This window comes from Acomys minous, assembly GCF_964271855.1.
Source record: "Acomys minous genome assembly, chromosome: 5".
NCBI classification, from domain to species: Eukaryota; Metazoa; Chordata; class Mammalia; order Rodentia; family Muridae; genus Acomys; species Acomys minous.
The window spans coordinates 57,048,115-57,062,504 of NC_140494.1; the positions used below are offsets into that span (position 1 = coordinate 57,048,115).

General features: G+C 47.5%; 1 protein-coding gene across 6 annotated transcripts in view; it reads left to right on the forward strand.

Moving 5' to 3' along the window:
* PDZD2 (PDZ domain containing 2) overlaps positions 1–14,390 on the forward strand; it is a 377,862-nt gene that overhangs the window by 189,233 nt on the left and 174,239 nt on the right. Inside the window, exon 1 of one of the 6 annotated variants that reach the window (XM_084781103.1) lies at positions 176–1,098. The exons of 4 other annotated variants lie outside the window; for them this stretch is intronic. The gene's annotated coding sequence lies outside the window, so the exon portion shown is untranslated. Of the gene's footprint in view, positions 1–175; positions 1,099–14,390 lie in introns of those variants that run through there. One more of the 6 variants, XM_084781105.1, reaches the window with a different exon arrangement.

Below are 14,390 nucleotides of genomic sequence, written 5' to 3' on the forward strand. Positions count from 1 at the left end.
GCCCCTCCCCCAAGCCTTCTCTCCTACTTAAAGAAAAGCAAACATTGTTTTCCTAAGTCGCTCTTGCATTCTCATTAATTTAAGACAGGAAGCCTTCGGTGGGTGTGACATAAACAAGTTGGGCTTCCTCATCAGTTTGCAGCTGGAGAGATGGCTGAGCAGCCCAAGCCCTTCGGGCCTCTCGGGGGATGACTTGTTGACTGAGCCCTGCAGAAGGTGGGAGGGGCAGGCGAGCGGAGAAGGTATAAAGGAAATGCTTTAGCTGTGCAGTCACTGGTGATTGTAATGCAGGGGTGGTGAGTTTGGTTATTCCAGGAGGAATCTGACTTGGAGTTGCTGGAAAGTTCCCTAACATCCCTCCCGGTAGGAGAGTTGTGATTTTAGTTGGGTGTTCCCCCGCCGCAACAAGAAGCCAGGCTTTCTGCAGATGGTGAGGCGGAGTGGTCAGGAATGAATGTTTGGAAGTGCAGCTTCTTCGAGTGTGAGAGAACTTCGATCAGGGTTCGAGTGTCTGTCTGGGTGCCGGAGGATGGGGGAGCGCTTTCCCAGTTCGCTGCAGGAAGCTCCCGAGCACTAGATGTAAACAAAAGTGTCTGAAAGAGAAACCCCAAACTCCTTGCCGCCTCCGGGCGGTTTCCTTTTCCCTTCAGAGGACTAGGTGAAGGGGAAAGGACTCTGGAATGTTGTGGAGTTTTGACAAGTGAGAGTCTGGGCTAGGATCGCATTACAGCCTTTTCATAACCCCTTCCACCCGCCGAGCAGGGAGGGTCCTCCCGCACATCCGTAGCCCGCGGAGAGGAGTGTTGGCGGCGTCCGGCAGGAGAGGCTCAGAGGCTCAGAACCGCCGGACAGCCTGGGGGATCTGGGGTTGGGGGGAGACCAGCGTCCCCCCGCGAAGGCTGCCCCGCCCCGCCCGGCCCTGCCCTGTGCCCCGAGCTGCCAGCAGGTGCTCCAGTTAATGACAGGTCTCTGGGGGCTTGCTCAGCTCAGCCCCATCGGATTACCCCGAGGCCAGCTGCTCCTGCTTCCAAGGCTCCGGGAGTAACTGAGGGAAGAGGACTTAGAGAAAGCTTCCAGAGGTGACTTCAAAAACTGGAGGTAAGAATCTAACGGGGGGCGTCAGGGGGAGGAGGAGCCCAGGCCTTGCGATCTGATCCAGGTGCATTAAGGAAGCTGGATCCGCCAATGTGAGAATTTGGCCGAAGCCTACCTGAAAGCGGCTACCTGGCAGCTTGTGACTTTCTGTTGGGGGTTTGCACGCCTGGGGTGGTTCATTTTCACTGCGAGGAGCGACTTGCAACTGGTTCGTCAATAATTGGATGTAAAGAGGCAACGTGTGTGTGTGTGTGTGTGTGTGTGTATTGGTGTGCTGTGTGTGTTGAGGTTGAAGCAGTCTAGGTGTCAGCCCTATTGTCCTTTCTCCTGGCTTTTGGTTAGCTTCTGGTTAGCTTTGGTACAGCCAAGCTGTTTTCTCTGCCATACGGAGAGTTTGGATGTTTCCACACACAAGGCTTTCATCTCCTCTGGGAGGAACAGATCTTTGCCCCAAATGACTATAAACAGTGTGCTTGAACAACGGCTCTGTTCACTCATGCAGAAACTTTTTTGATTAGATTACCGAAAAGTAAAAAAAAAAAAAATTAAATGAAAGATGCTTGAAAAGAGGATAGCTTTCTATTGATATATATATATATATATATATATATATATATTTTTTTTTTTTTTTTTTTTTTTTGATAGACAGGTCTCCCTCTGTGTGTAGTAGCCTGGGACTTGTGGTGATGCCCCTACCTAAGGCTCCAGTGCTGGGTTATACTTGTGAACTATCTCTGGCTGAGGATGGCACTTTGTATCACACAGTCCTGCTTTAGAGGGCAGTTTAGAAGTACTTAAGAATGAAGTGACTTCAAGTGACACAAGTAAAGGAGGAAGGGAGGAAGCTGTCCTTTTCAGAGAAAAGTTTCTTTTTTGGAAAAGTTTGTTTATTTATGTAGTCTATGTATACTAGCCCTCTGTCTTCATGCAGAGTACAAGAAGGAATCAGATCCCATTGCAGGTGGTTGTTGGGACTTGAACTCAAGACCTCTGAAAATGCAGCAAGTGCTCCTAACCACTGAGTCATTTCTCTAGCCTCAAAGAGAAAAGTTCCTAAGAATATAAACAATGTTTTTTTTTCTTTCTACAAAACAAGTCAAGCTGAACATGATAAGGAGCATAATCTATAAAATACAGTGCTATAACTGGTTTGTAATTCTAAACTCACATTATAGGTGAATTATAAAGTAAGTTAGGAGGCGACATTTTCATATCTCCACCTACTCCTGCACTGGTTCCAGGAATAGTTGTGGGACCCTGGGATGACACTCAGAGCTTTGTTAGGAGGAAACTCTTGTGGGGTCTATAGAGAAGAGTTAGCCAGGTGGCGGCACACGCCTTTCATCCCAGCACTTGAGAGGCAGAGGCAGGTGGAGCTCTGAGTTTGAGTCCAGCCTGCTCTACTGAGCAAGTTTTAGGACAGCCAGGGCTTCATGGAGAAACCCTGCCTCACCCCAAGCCTCCAACTCACCGCTTCACAAAAAAACAAAACAACAAAACCAAGAAAATAAAAGATAAATAAAAGCCCCACCTACTACCATTCCTAGATGGGCCATAGGCAGAAGCTGAAATAGCATGTTGGGGCAGGGGGTGTCGGGGAAACCAGGATGAGCTCAGTTCCTAAGGCTTGCCCCAGATCTCTCAGCTGCTCTGCTGGGTGTGACTACTGTTGGGAGGCGGATCTCGGCAGCCTCCCCCTTCTCTGCTGTGAAAGGAAGCTAGCACAGGAGTAGCAGCTCTATCAAGTACTCCCATAGATCACCCAGCATCATCTCACGTGGTAGAATCTTTGCTGAAGCTAATCCACCCCGTGTGGCTACTAATGTCTGGGTAGGCTAGAGTCCTTACACTGCAGTCACTGAAGTCACTGCATGCCATTCAGCCCTGCCTTCACTGAGGTAATATCTCTCCCGAGCTTTGGCCAGGCACGTGTGGCCTGCCTCCATCAGTGGGTGCTCCAGGGGGTTGCTTGGGCTCTTCGTGATTCTTCTGTGCCTTCTGATTCTTATTCTGACGTCCAATCGGAAACCTGAGCTATCCATTCTGTATCCAAAGTACACTCACAAATAATTTTAAGTCACTTCCTGGCTGATTGATTGATTGTGACTGGGTACCTTGGCTGGCCTCAGACTTGCCGTGTACACTTCTGCTTCCCAAGGGCTGGAATTAAAGGCCTGCACCCAGCATGCTCAGCCCAAGAATTACTTATTTTTATAAGACCTATAGCTAAGGACAGCAAATGTTCCCTTACCCAGCACCAGCACCAGTTCCTGTGCTCCCAGGATAGCCACTTTCAACATTCCCTACTTATTTTTTAATGGTGAGTGAACGCATCCTGCCCTTTGATGTCTTTCTTACTGAGCCTGCCCTGTCTTCTGATGCACTCTGGGTTTGCTGCCCTTCAGCAAAGCTGGGAGCATCGGGCAGCGAGATTGCCAGCAGGCATGATGGGGTGAACAAGACCCTCAAAGACCACCACCTTCATCACAGTTGTCCCTGTGTCACTGTACTGAGGATGCATTCTGCCTCTTGCTCATGGGACATCCTTTTCCCCCACAAGTGCCCAAGAAAACATGCATATAAAATCAGTGTTTTGAGAGCCTCCAGAGCTGACTGTAAGGTTGAACTAGGTTTGAACCCCACAGTGGAAATCTCTTCCCCTTTGAGTCTTCTGCAGAGCGTTGTTCTTCCTAGTCTCAGAGTCACCAGTCAGCTCTACTTCCTGCTGTTTGGAACCTATTTCCCCCTCTCTGGGTTTTTCTCCCGTCCTTTACTATTCTTTTTCTTTATACTGAAGATGTATTACAATACACTTTCAGTCTTTGTCCATGTATCTTTGTCCATGTACCCTTCCCATGAGCTATCTCAGCCTGGAAAAATCTGCCTTTTAATTCTGAACACTTGGTTTTGTTTGGGGACAGAGTTTCTCTGTGTAACCCTTGGCTGTCCTGAAAACACTTTGAAGACCTGGCTGGCCTCAAACTCACAAAGATCTGCCTGCTTCTGCCTCTCAGAGTACTGGAATTATAGGCGTGCACCACCACGCCTGGCTTCTGAACAGTTTTTTTTTCCTAGAGGTTTTTAAATGTAAGAGCCCCCTTCCTCTCCTCTCTGGAGCACCATTAATTTGAAGGAAGTTTTTATAGACTGAATCATTAAATGCTTAGCTATTCTATTCTATTTCCTGTTTTCCCTTTTTTAAAAGTTCTACTTTCTGGGAAATTTCCTCATTTTATCCTCAGGACCATGTATCTCAGTTTTATGTCTTCCATCAAACCTCTAACTGCCAAGAGCTCCTTAGTATTCAGAGTTGCCTTATAATCTCCTGTTATTGTTCCAGGGGTGAACCGCACCTCCACTCTGCGGTACTCAGAGCAGGGTCTTTGAAGTATTTCTCTCCTCCCCACATTGTCTCTGTTGCCTCTGGTTTCCCCTTGGCTGTTTGTTTTGGTTTTTAATCTCTTCCATAGGGAAGGCTTTTCCTAGCATGTTTGATGATCCTTGACCCGTTCCTGAAATGCTAATTGGAAAGTCTGAACGGGATAGGCCTGATTCTGAGGAACATTTCCTTTTGATTAAGGAGAGCCAGGGCTGAGTCTCCAAAGGAACACTTTCCATAGGTGTTTGCACAGTAACTGAAGGACATAGCATCTTGCCAAGGCCAGGGGCCAGCGATTGGTGTTTGGGTTTGACCGGGTTTTTTTGTTTTGTTTATATTTTGTTTTTTAATTATTTATTTATTTATATACAGTGCTCTGCCTGCATGTGCTCTTCGGAAGCCAGCAGAGGGAACCAGATCTTATTATAGATGGTTGTGAGCCACCACGTGGTTGCTGGGAATTGAACTCACGACCTTTGGAAGAGCCTCTGAGCCATCTCTCTTCAGCCCCTGTATTTTGGTTTTTTAGCATACAATTTATTTAGTTGATATGGCAGTGATTGTAAAGTGCATTCCAGGGCATCCACGGAACACTGACTGGCTGGTAGTGTCAATGGAGAACTCTCAGCAGCAGAGATACTTTCCTCCCTGGGGTAACCGCCCATATGGAGAGAAGTCTCTGGAAGAGACTCTCTTGCAGCAACATTTTGAAGGTCATAAGAAGCCCTAACACTTTCTCTGGAGACCTTCCCTTTCCCCATGTGGTGGTCCCTCACCCACCAGCTACAACGAGCATCTCTGTCCGGAGCTGCTCTGACACAGCTGAGAAAAGTAGCAGAGTGCAGGCGTTCTCCTGCGGCCGAGGACAAATGTGGTGATAGAGGGGGCCAACAGGTTTATACGCTGACCCCCAGCCAGCCTGCCTGCATTTGTGGGTACTCCTGTGTGGTTGGTGCCTGACACTCCTAATTCCTAGAGCTCTCTTAGGTGCTGGGGATGAAGGCAGTAAGTAGACTTCCGGGCATTTCCCCAAGGCTGTGCTAGGATGAGCTTGCTCTCATCAGAGGGCAGGTGCTGCTAGGTTATACACCTGTCAGCTTCCAAAAAGCACTGCAGTTGCTGTTTCTGCAGTTTGCTTTATCTTAGTCCTGCTTTGCCCACCCCCTTTTCTGCAAACGTCTTAACATTCCTGAACTCTCAGCCAGTCATGTGTAGTCCCTGGCCGATGATGATGATGGTGATGGTGATGATGCACCCAGCTTTGCCCTGAGGGTTTCCTCTCTTCTTGCCTGTGTTTATGCCCCACTGCCACAGGTACCTGCTGGGGATGCATGAGCGGTACTGGGAGGGGGGGCACCCCAGGCTCAGAATGGTTGGTGACTGGGCTCTGGCTGAGCAATTTGGAACTGATTTGTCAGTTACTGGATAGAGCTTGTCAACTCCATTGTGCAAGAAGCTGCTGCTCACTGTCCAGGATGGAGTGAAGGGTATCTCTGAATACTTGAAACCTGGCTTACAGGGTTCTGCGTTCACGCGTAGCGTCACAGCCCGTTGATTTCTGTGAGACATCTGTCCCAGTCCATTTGTATCTTTGGTCCTCTCCAGCCACCTGGTGAGCGAGGGGAAGATTGTGTGAACCTGAAGCGCTTTTCTCTGAGATGCTCCTCTCAGGCGCTCAGACCATCCTGTCAGGCATTTTCTTCAATCCACAGATGGACCAAAGGGCGCCCTGGGCGGTGAGGTGTGAAAACAAGTCCGTTGTGACGTTTTAGAAAAGACTTATTTCTTCCTGAGAGATACAAAATAGCTCTCTTTTGTCATTTTAATGATTAAAAAATAAGAAAATAATATGCCAGGCAACAGATATTAGGTGGAGAAGTTTATTGTATAAATAAGGGGGAGGGGAGGAAAGGGGGGAGGGGTACCCCAGGGAGAGAAACAGAGACAGAGACAGAGGAAGAGAGGGTAAGAGAGGGTGAGAGAGAGAGAGAGAGAGAGAGAGAGAGAGAGAGAGAGATGGGTCTGTCCTTTTATATACTGGGCAGGGCCACGCCCCCGTGGCAGGTAGGTGATGACATCACAGGTAGGTGAACTGAAGCCAACTCCTAACAGTCTTGTACGTGCTGGTATATGGAAAACGCTGGCCTCCAGCCTCTAACCTCAGGGCAACCTAAGGGAGGAGGCCATTGTGTCAGCTGCAGAGGTCTTGGCTGGAGCCCCGCCTCCTCTCTTTCTCCTCCCCTCTTGCCTTCTGTTTAAGCCATTTTGAGTCACGGTTCGGTATCATTTGTCATCGTAGTGATAGAGGTGGAGATTGATTCAGGCGCATCACCTTATCTCTGAGAGGAGTCAGGGAAACCTCAGACTGGCTCAGATTGGAGCAGCTGTTTCCTCGTTTGATTCTTGCGTTGATTCCAAGTAGATTCCTCTTGGCTCAGCCTGCTGCGTAGGCTGATGAAAATAACCTATTTCTTTTTTTCCTGCTCCAAAGGTAACGGTAACTGTTGAGACACTTAGGGGTGGGAGAGAGGGTTGTAGATTGCGGTTAGCCCAAGTGAAGACTGAATTTAAATGCCGTGTAGTGAGGAAACCTAGAACCCTCCGCCTACAGAGGCCAAGGGCTAGTTTTATCCCCCCACTTGGTTTCACGCCGTATGGCTTCCTCGGTCTTCTATGCTTGGTATTTGCCCTACAGACTCGGGGACACGTTAAAGATGAAAGAAACTCTGAAAGTGCTTGGTGGTTATCAGGAAGACCAGAACGTAGGAGAAAATAAGACTGTCATCCTGTGTTTTCCGGGTTGACTGGAGCGGCAGGGTTGCTCTCTCTTTTTATGAGTGGAAAAGCCTGTGTCGAGGGGCTCCATTCCTGATAAAACGGCAGCCTGAAGGGCAGCCCCTTCGTTGCACTAGTCACTGTGTCACCATTGTTCTGTTTGTGTCTGTGTGTCTTGTCAAAGCAAGGCTCTAAGGAAGACTGCATCTCACTGTCGCATAGCTGAGCTTTTCCTTCCTCCCTGCCAGGCCTGTTACAGTGTCACATGTATGGACTTATCTAATGAGGATCTTAATGTCTTGTTTGTTTAGGATTTTCTTTTTTTCTTTTCTTTCTTTCTTTCTTTTTTTTTTCTTTTTTTTTTTTTTTTTGGTTTTTCGAGACAGGGTTTCTCTGGGTTGCCTTGGCTGTCCTGGACTCACTTTGTAGACCAGGCTAGTCTCGAACTCACAGCGATCCTCCTGCCTCTGCCTCCCGAGTGCTGGGATTAAAGGTGTGCGCCACCACGCCCGGCTTTTGTTTAGGGTTTTCAAGACAGGGTTTCTCTGTGTAGCCTTGGCTGTCCTGGGCTCACTTTGTAAACCAGGCTGGCCTCCAACTCAGAAATCCACGTGCCTCTGCCTCCCAGAGTGCTGGGATTACAGGCGTGCACCACCGCACCTGCCACACCTGGCTTCGGATCTTAATATTTTTAATTTTAATGTACTAATGTGTTGGTATGTGGGGCTTGGGGGGGCACACACATGCCACAGTACACATGTGGAGATCAGAGGACAGCTGTTGGGGTGGGTTCACTCCCACTTTGTTCAGACAGGGGATTTTGTTTCTGACCTCCCATTTTGCTGTGGGAGCGCACTGGGATCATTCTGTGGAATCTGGTTTAATAAAGTGGGTTCTAAGGATGGAACTCAAGCCACGGAGCCATCTTGCCAGCACTACATAATATTTGGGGGCGGGGTTTGAGACAGGGTTTATCTGTGTAGCCTTGGCTGTCCTAGACTCACTTTGTAGACCAGGCTGGCCTCGAACTCACAACGATCCGCCTGCCTCTGCCTCCCAAGTGCTGGGATTAAAGGCGTGCGCCACCATGCCTGGTCACTGTATAATGATCTCATGAGAGTATTCTTATCCCCGTTTCACAAGGCACTCATGGAGTCACACTATTTAGAGAAATAGTTCAAGGTGGTCCACTTCTCAGAGATGGAACAGAGATTCTGCTGTGAGCCTCCTTCACAGCTCATTCCGTCCTGTAGCACCCGACCTAATCATATCCTAAACACCCTAAACACCGTCTGTGTTCAGCAGAGATTCAGACATTGTTGTCAATGAAGAAACAGGATTTTCACAGTATTACAAACTCACTGATTGTAATGGCAGTGTATTTCCCCTGAGGGTCAAAGGCCATAACTTACCAGCTCTTCCCTGAGAATTGCAGAGTTGTCATTTGGGTCATAATATCTGAGACACCTTAGACACGTGCTTACTATCTGAGAAGCGACCATGAGACATTTTATTGATTTAGTTGTTTTCTTGAGATAGGGTCTCAAGCAGCCCGGAGTGGTCTCCAACTCCCCTGAGCCTCCCGCCTTCACTAGCCAAGTGCTGGGATTGCAGGCATGTTCCCCCTCTTCATCCTTCCGGCTTCCCCCCACCTCCCCACACACAGGCCTTAGGAGAGGCCTCCATCTTCCTCCAGATCCCCATGGCTCGCACTAGAACCCTGCATGAAAGCCTGTGGCGTCTGGGAGGCGCAGTGTTGTTGGACTGTTTCCAGGGGTCCCTGTTGACAATTAAGCATTAGTTGGCAGAGAGTCACACTTTAAAATACAGATCCCTAGGCTGTGGCCTGCCAAGGGCCATTTCCAGGTGTTTTCTCAGAACACGTCCTATTACACTTTTCAATCTAGAGATGCTATATCAACTCATTCATAATCTGAGACTTTTGGCTGACCTCTGAGATTCTTTTTTTGATTGCCAGCCGATAGAAAATACAAATGGAAAAATGCATTAGTGTTCAAACTTTGAAGTTTGATGTCTTTGGAATTGGGGATCTCATAGGGCTAGAGGGTAAAGGAAAATAATGAGATTTTTTTTTTTAATCTGGTAGTGTCATGACAGTTTCACTTTTTTGGCCATTTATAAACAGATACACTGGGCCTCTTAGGTTCATCATATAGTACAGTCCTTTCACACAGTGTATAATATTTGAAAAATCAAAAATATATTTATCCTGTTCTAGAAACATGGCTCTGTGGGTATGGGCATTTGCTCTGAAAACATAAAAGTGCGAGTTCAAATCCCCGCCACTCACGTAAAAATCTGGACATGACTGTGCAAACATGTAACCCTAGCACTGGAGGGTAGAAACAGGAGTTCCCCCAGAGCTCTCTCACCAGCCAGCTTTGCAGAAACACTGGGTTTCTAGTTAAGTGAGAGACCCTGTCTCAAGGCTGTAAGGTGGGACTGATAAAGGAAGACAGCCAACATCCTGTTCTTGTCCTTACACATGTGAATGGATGCAAGTGCTTGCACACTCATGTGTATGCACCAAACACACACATGTGCACCCCCCACATGTCTGTGTCCTGAATACATCTGAAATATGCATTATGCATATGGCAGATATGTGTGGCTTTCTTGTTCCTCCCCTGGACCCTAATTTATTTTCTGACTTCCTCTGTACCCTGTTTGTAATCATGTTTATTATTTGTAACCTTGGGTTCCCTTGCCCTTTGCTTCTGACTGGATCCAGCCAATAGGACCCCAGCTGGCAGGAGCCGGGAAGCGGGAGAAAGAGGGTTCAAGTGTTCATTCCCCGCTCACAGTCTTCTCAGCCTTGCAGAGGTTCTGGCAATTTCTCCCAAGGCCTTGAGGGACAGCTCTCTTTCATGGTGCCAACTCCCATATGGTCTTGTGATGCCACTTCCTTCTTCCCTTAGTTGCTAAACTCTGGGGGCGGTGCCCTGCTGGCCTGTCCATCTGTAAACCATCCCTGTGTCAGACTCTTTGAATTTAACCTTTTAGTGTGCTTCTGAGTCCTGAACATTGACTAGTACCATTCTCTGATTTTCTTTCTTTCTTTCTTTCTTTCTTTCTTTCTTTCTTTCTTTCTTTCTTTCTTTCTTTTTAAGGCAGGGTCTCACTGTGTAGCCTTGTCTATCTGGAACTCACTATGAGATTAGCCTGGTCTTGAACTCACAGATTGTCTGACTCTGCCTTCCAGGTGCTCGAATTAAAGACACATGCCATCATGCTGGGCCCTGCTGCAAGTTATCAAATCTGGCTCTAATAAACTGAAGGCATTGGCTTGACCACATCTGACTGGAATTGTATAGTTTCTGAGAGTTGATTTGCATCATCTTTTCTATTCTTCTTCTTCTTTATTAAATTCCAAGCTTCAGGTTGGGTGGAGGCGGAGAGAATTCTATAGAGAAGTCCTAACAATTCATAACTCCTGAGGTCAAACGATACAGGTAGAGAAGCGCATGATTTGGGGACACAGACGTGAGTGTCTGTGAGTGTTAATGGATTTGATAAACCCCCCCCCGTGTGTGTGTGTGTGTGTGTGTGTGTGTGTGTGTGTGTGCATGCACACACCTATAGGCCTTGGTCCACTATGCAGTCACTAATGGCCTAGGCACAGTTGGAAATAACACACTGTGCTAGGTACTCAGGGGACCAGAGTGCTAGAACATTCAAATAAAAGGGATCCCACCAGCGTCTCTAACCCAGTTTCCATCTCCTGAGGTGAAGTTCTAGTTGAGAGGTTCAGAGCTGTTGCCTGGAGCACGTTTAATGAATAGCAGGGAAACTGCCAGATTGGGTACCCCAACTGTCTAGCTAGGGCAGTGGTTCTCAACCTTCCTAATTCTGTGACCATTTAAAACAGTTCCTGGAGTTGTGCTGACCCATAATCAGAAAATTATCTTATTGCTACTACATGACGTCATTTTGCTACGATATACATTGTAATGTAAATTATCTGATATGGGAACCCCCAAAGGGGTCATGACCCACAGGTTGAGAACAGCTGTGCTATCATCTTTCTCCATCTTCCTACAGTCACACAGCCTGGCCATCTCCTAGGTGTTTCTGCCACTCAGGTGCCCTTAAGGAAGCCCTGTAGCCACTCCTTATGATTTCCTCTGTGCCGCAGATGCAAAGCAGGCAGGCATGCTCTGGGCTCAGCAAAGGGCCTAATGGGATACAGACGGTAGACGGCTCCAGGTTAGTGCCACAGGCACACTGCTGGGAGAACACTCAGACTGATCCATAGCACCCCTTGGACGTAACTCCCCGCCAACTTTAAACTGGAAGCCGCAGTTTATGTGGGTGTATGAGGTGCTCGGTTTGGGTGAGTCAGTTAGAGACTCTGGCTAAGGTAGCCAGCCTCCTCGCTCTTCTGAAGATGTGGCCTGTTTCAGTTAGGCCTGGAGTTCTGGCTGAGGCTATCCCCGGGGGCGTTTACATGCACACACGCACTCTCGTGCACGCATACCAGTTCTGTGAAAGAACAAAGGCATTTTATGAGTCCAGAAACCGTAAAGCATCTTATTCTTTATATACCCAAAACCTTTGACTGTGAAATTCGTTGCTTCAAGTTAAAGGTAGACAGAAAAAGCTTTTCCCCATGAACAGAGACAAAGCACACTAGGCATACCACTGTAGGAAAGCTCATGGGTGCAGAGATAAGAGTTCACCTAGGCTCACAGGCTGCAGCCTCTCCTGTGTAGAAGTCAGCCGCGGGCCTGATGAAGCCTTGCCCCCACAGCCGTGATTCCCCAGTCTAGCAAGGCAGACAAAGAAGGGGATGTTGCAAGAATCTTACGTTTGCATAGCTTGGTGTCCCCCTCACTTTGCAGATCCAGACCATGAGCTCGGAGGGACTGTTTGCATAGTTACACAGGTAGCGTAAGGTGGGGTGTTCTACCGTTCCCATGGGCCTCACTGTTAGGAGCAGTGTGAGTCACAGAAGGCTTGTGCTTCTAGCCTAGCTGTCCCGGTAGACTTTAGGGAATGGGGTGTAACGTTCCTGTCTTGGTTTTCTCAGCGGTAGGTTAGGGATGAGGTCGGCCCCTCCCTCATGAGTTAGTGCGAGGACCAAATGGGGCACCGCACCTAAGTCTGCAGTGCTGTGCTGGGCACATGGCTTTCTGAAAGGGACTCGTGAACTGGGGTGGGGCCTCCTGCTTCTTTCTCTGATGTTCTTTGTGACTTCAGAGCCAACTCTTTAAAGGACCCCAGGTCAGTTTTCTCATTCATAAAATGCTCTGAGGTTTAAAAAAAAAAAAACAAAAAAAGCTTTCTCAATGGAGAAAAACACAAAGAAAATCAAGCAAGTTTCTGACTTTTTATCCTATTTCTTTAAAAAAATTTTTTTAAAAAAAGATTTGCTGCTTTTGTGTGTGTGTGAGTGTTTTGAGTGCTTGTATGTACATGTACTACATGTGCCCTGGTGACATTGGAGGTCCTGGAATTGGAGTGACCAGTGGTTGTGAGCCACAGTATGGGTGCTGGGAACCAAACCTGGGTCCTTTGCAAGAGCAACAAGTGTTCTTAACTGCTGAGCTATTTCTCCAGCCCCATTTTTAAATGCTATAATTATAGCATAAATTTGGGGGGATTAATTAATTCCCAGACTTCCAAAGATGCTTAGTGTGTATGCTATTTTATGTATGTACTTATTATATCTGTCCTGGGGATTGAACTAAGGCCTGGCACCCTACCACTGAGCTACACCTCCAACCTTACATTCCTTCATTTGGTTTTATGTGACATGAGAGTTGTCATTTGCTCTTCAGGATATTTTTCTATAGATTAGACAATTTATAAAGGAAAGAAATTTTGGCTTGGCTTGGCTTGGCTTGGTGTGTTTGTTTAGGGTTTTCAGTTTTAGGGACTGAGGTGTTCAAGATGGGGTGGCTACATCAAACAAGGGTCTTGTAGGAGCTTTAACTTAGGGTGGGATGTGGAGGGGCCAGGGGGCACATGTATGAGAGAGAAAACAAGAGCCAAGCCCACTTTATACTAATCCCTTTCATGGTAACTAACCCAGCCCCTTGGGAGTAAAAGCTCCCTCACAGGAGAAAGGCTTTGATCCAGCATGAGGACTCAGAACACCCGCCCCAAGGCCCGCCTCTAAGACTGCCTCACTGCGGATCAGGCTTCCACTGAGATCAGGTGGGAACCGCCATGTACAAACCATAGCGTTAGTTACGCCCTTGTTCTTAGCACTTGGGGTTCCTCCGCTTGGGGTTACTCTGACTCACAGAAGTATTTTCATCATCATCAGTCTCTCCCCAACCCCATCCCCCTTCAGACAGGAAGGTACTGACTGCTCTGAGCATCATGTACAACTTGGAGTATTGTCTACCATTTCATTTCCCTTCAATCACCAATACAGGTGAAGCCCCTGAGATATTAGGCCCATCTTTAGAATATTCTAGAAAAAAAAATCTCCAAATTTCTTACATATGGCCCTTTCTGGCTCACATTTATATTGGCAGCTCCGGGTGAAGCTCTTAAGATATTAAGCTCTTTTTTAGAACATTCTAGAAAAATCTCCAAATTTCTTACATATGGCCCTTTCTGGATCACATTTATATAGGCACTGCCAATATAAATGTGAGCTGATTTCAAACTCCAACTCCTGGTGTTGTTTTCTGGGGCATCTGATGGTAGAGGTGGGCAAGTCCTCTCAGAAAGATGAGATGGCATCATGGGTAGACATTCATGCCCACATGGATTCCCAGAGGTCTGTTGTCGTCAACAGCCTTATGCCACTCTGCATGAGTTATTTTTAAAAGAACGAAGACAGAAGGCGCTTGGTGTGGCTTTGTGTTGAATAGTGTTTGCCTGGTGAGATGTGTACCTTTCACAGGGTCTTTGGCACCTAATATTTAGGATTCCTCTAGAGTCCCCCCAAAACCACCCTGTGCAAACCTACAGACAATCCTGAGCCTTGTTACCATGCTGCCTGCTAAGGGACAAAGGCAGGAGACAGGAACTGTGTGAGATGAAGTTAAACCATTTACCAGGCTTGCCTAGCCATAATGGCCTACCCTCCCTGCCCCCTCACCTCCCTGTGCTTGGACATTATGGCCCCGCCCCCACCCATCTTGGATCTTATGGCCCCGCCCCC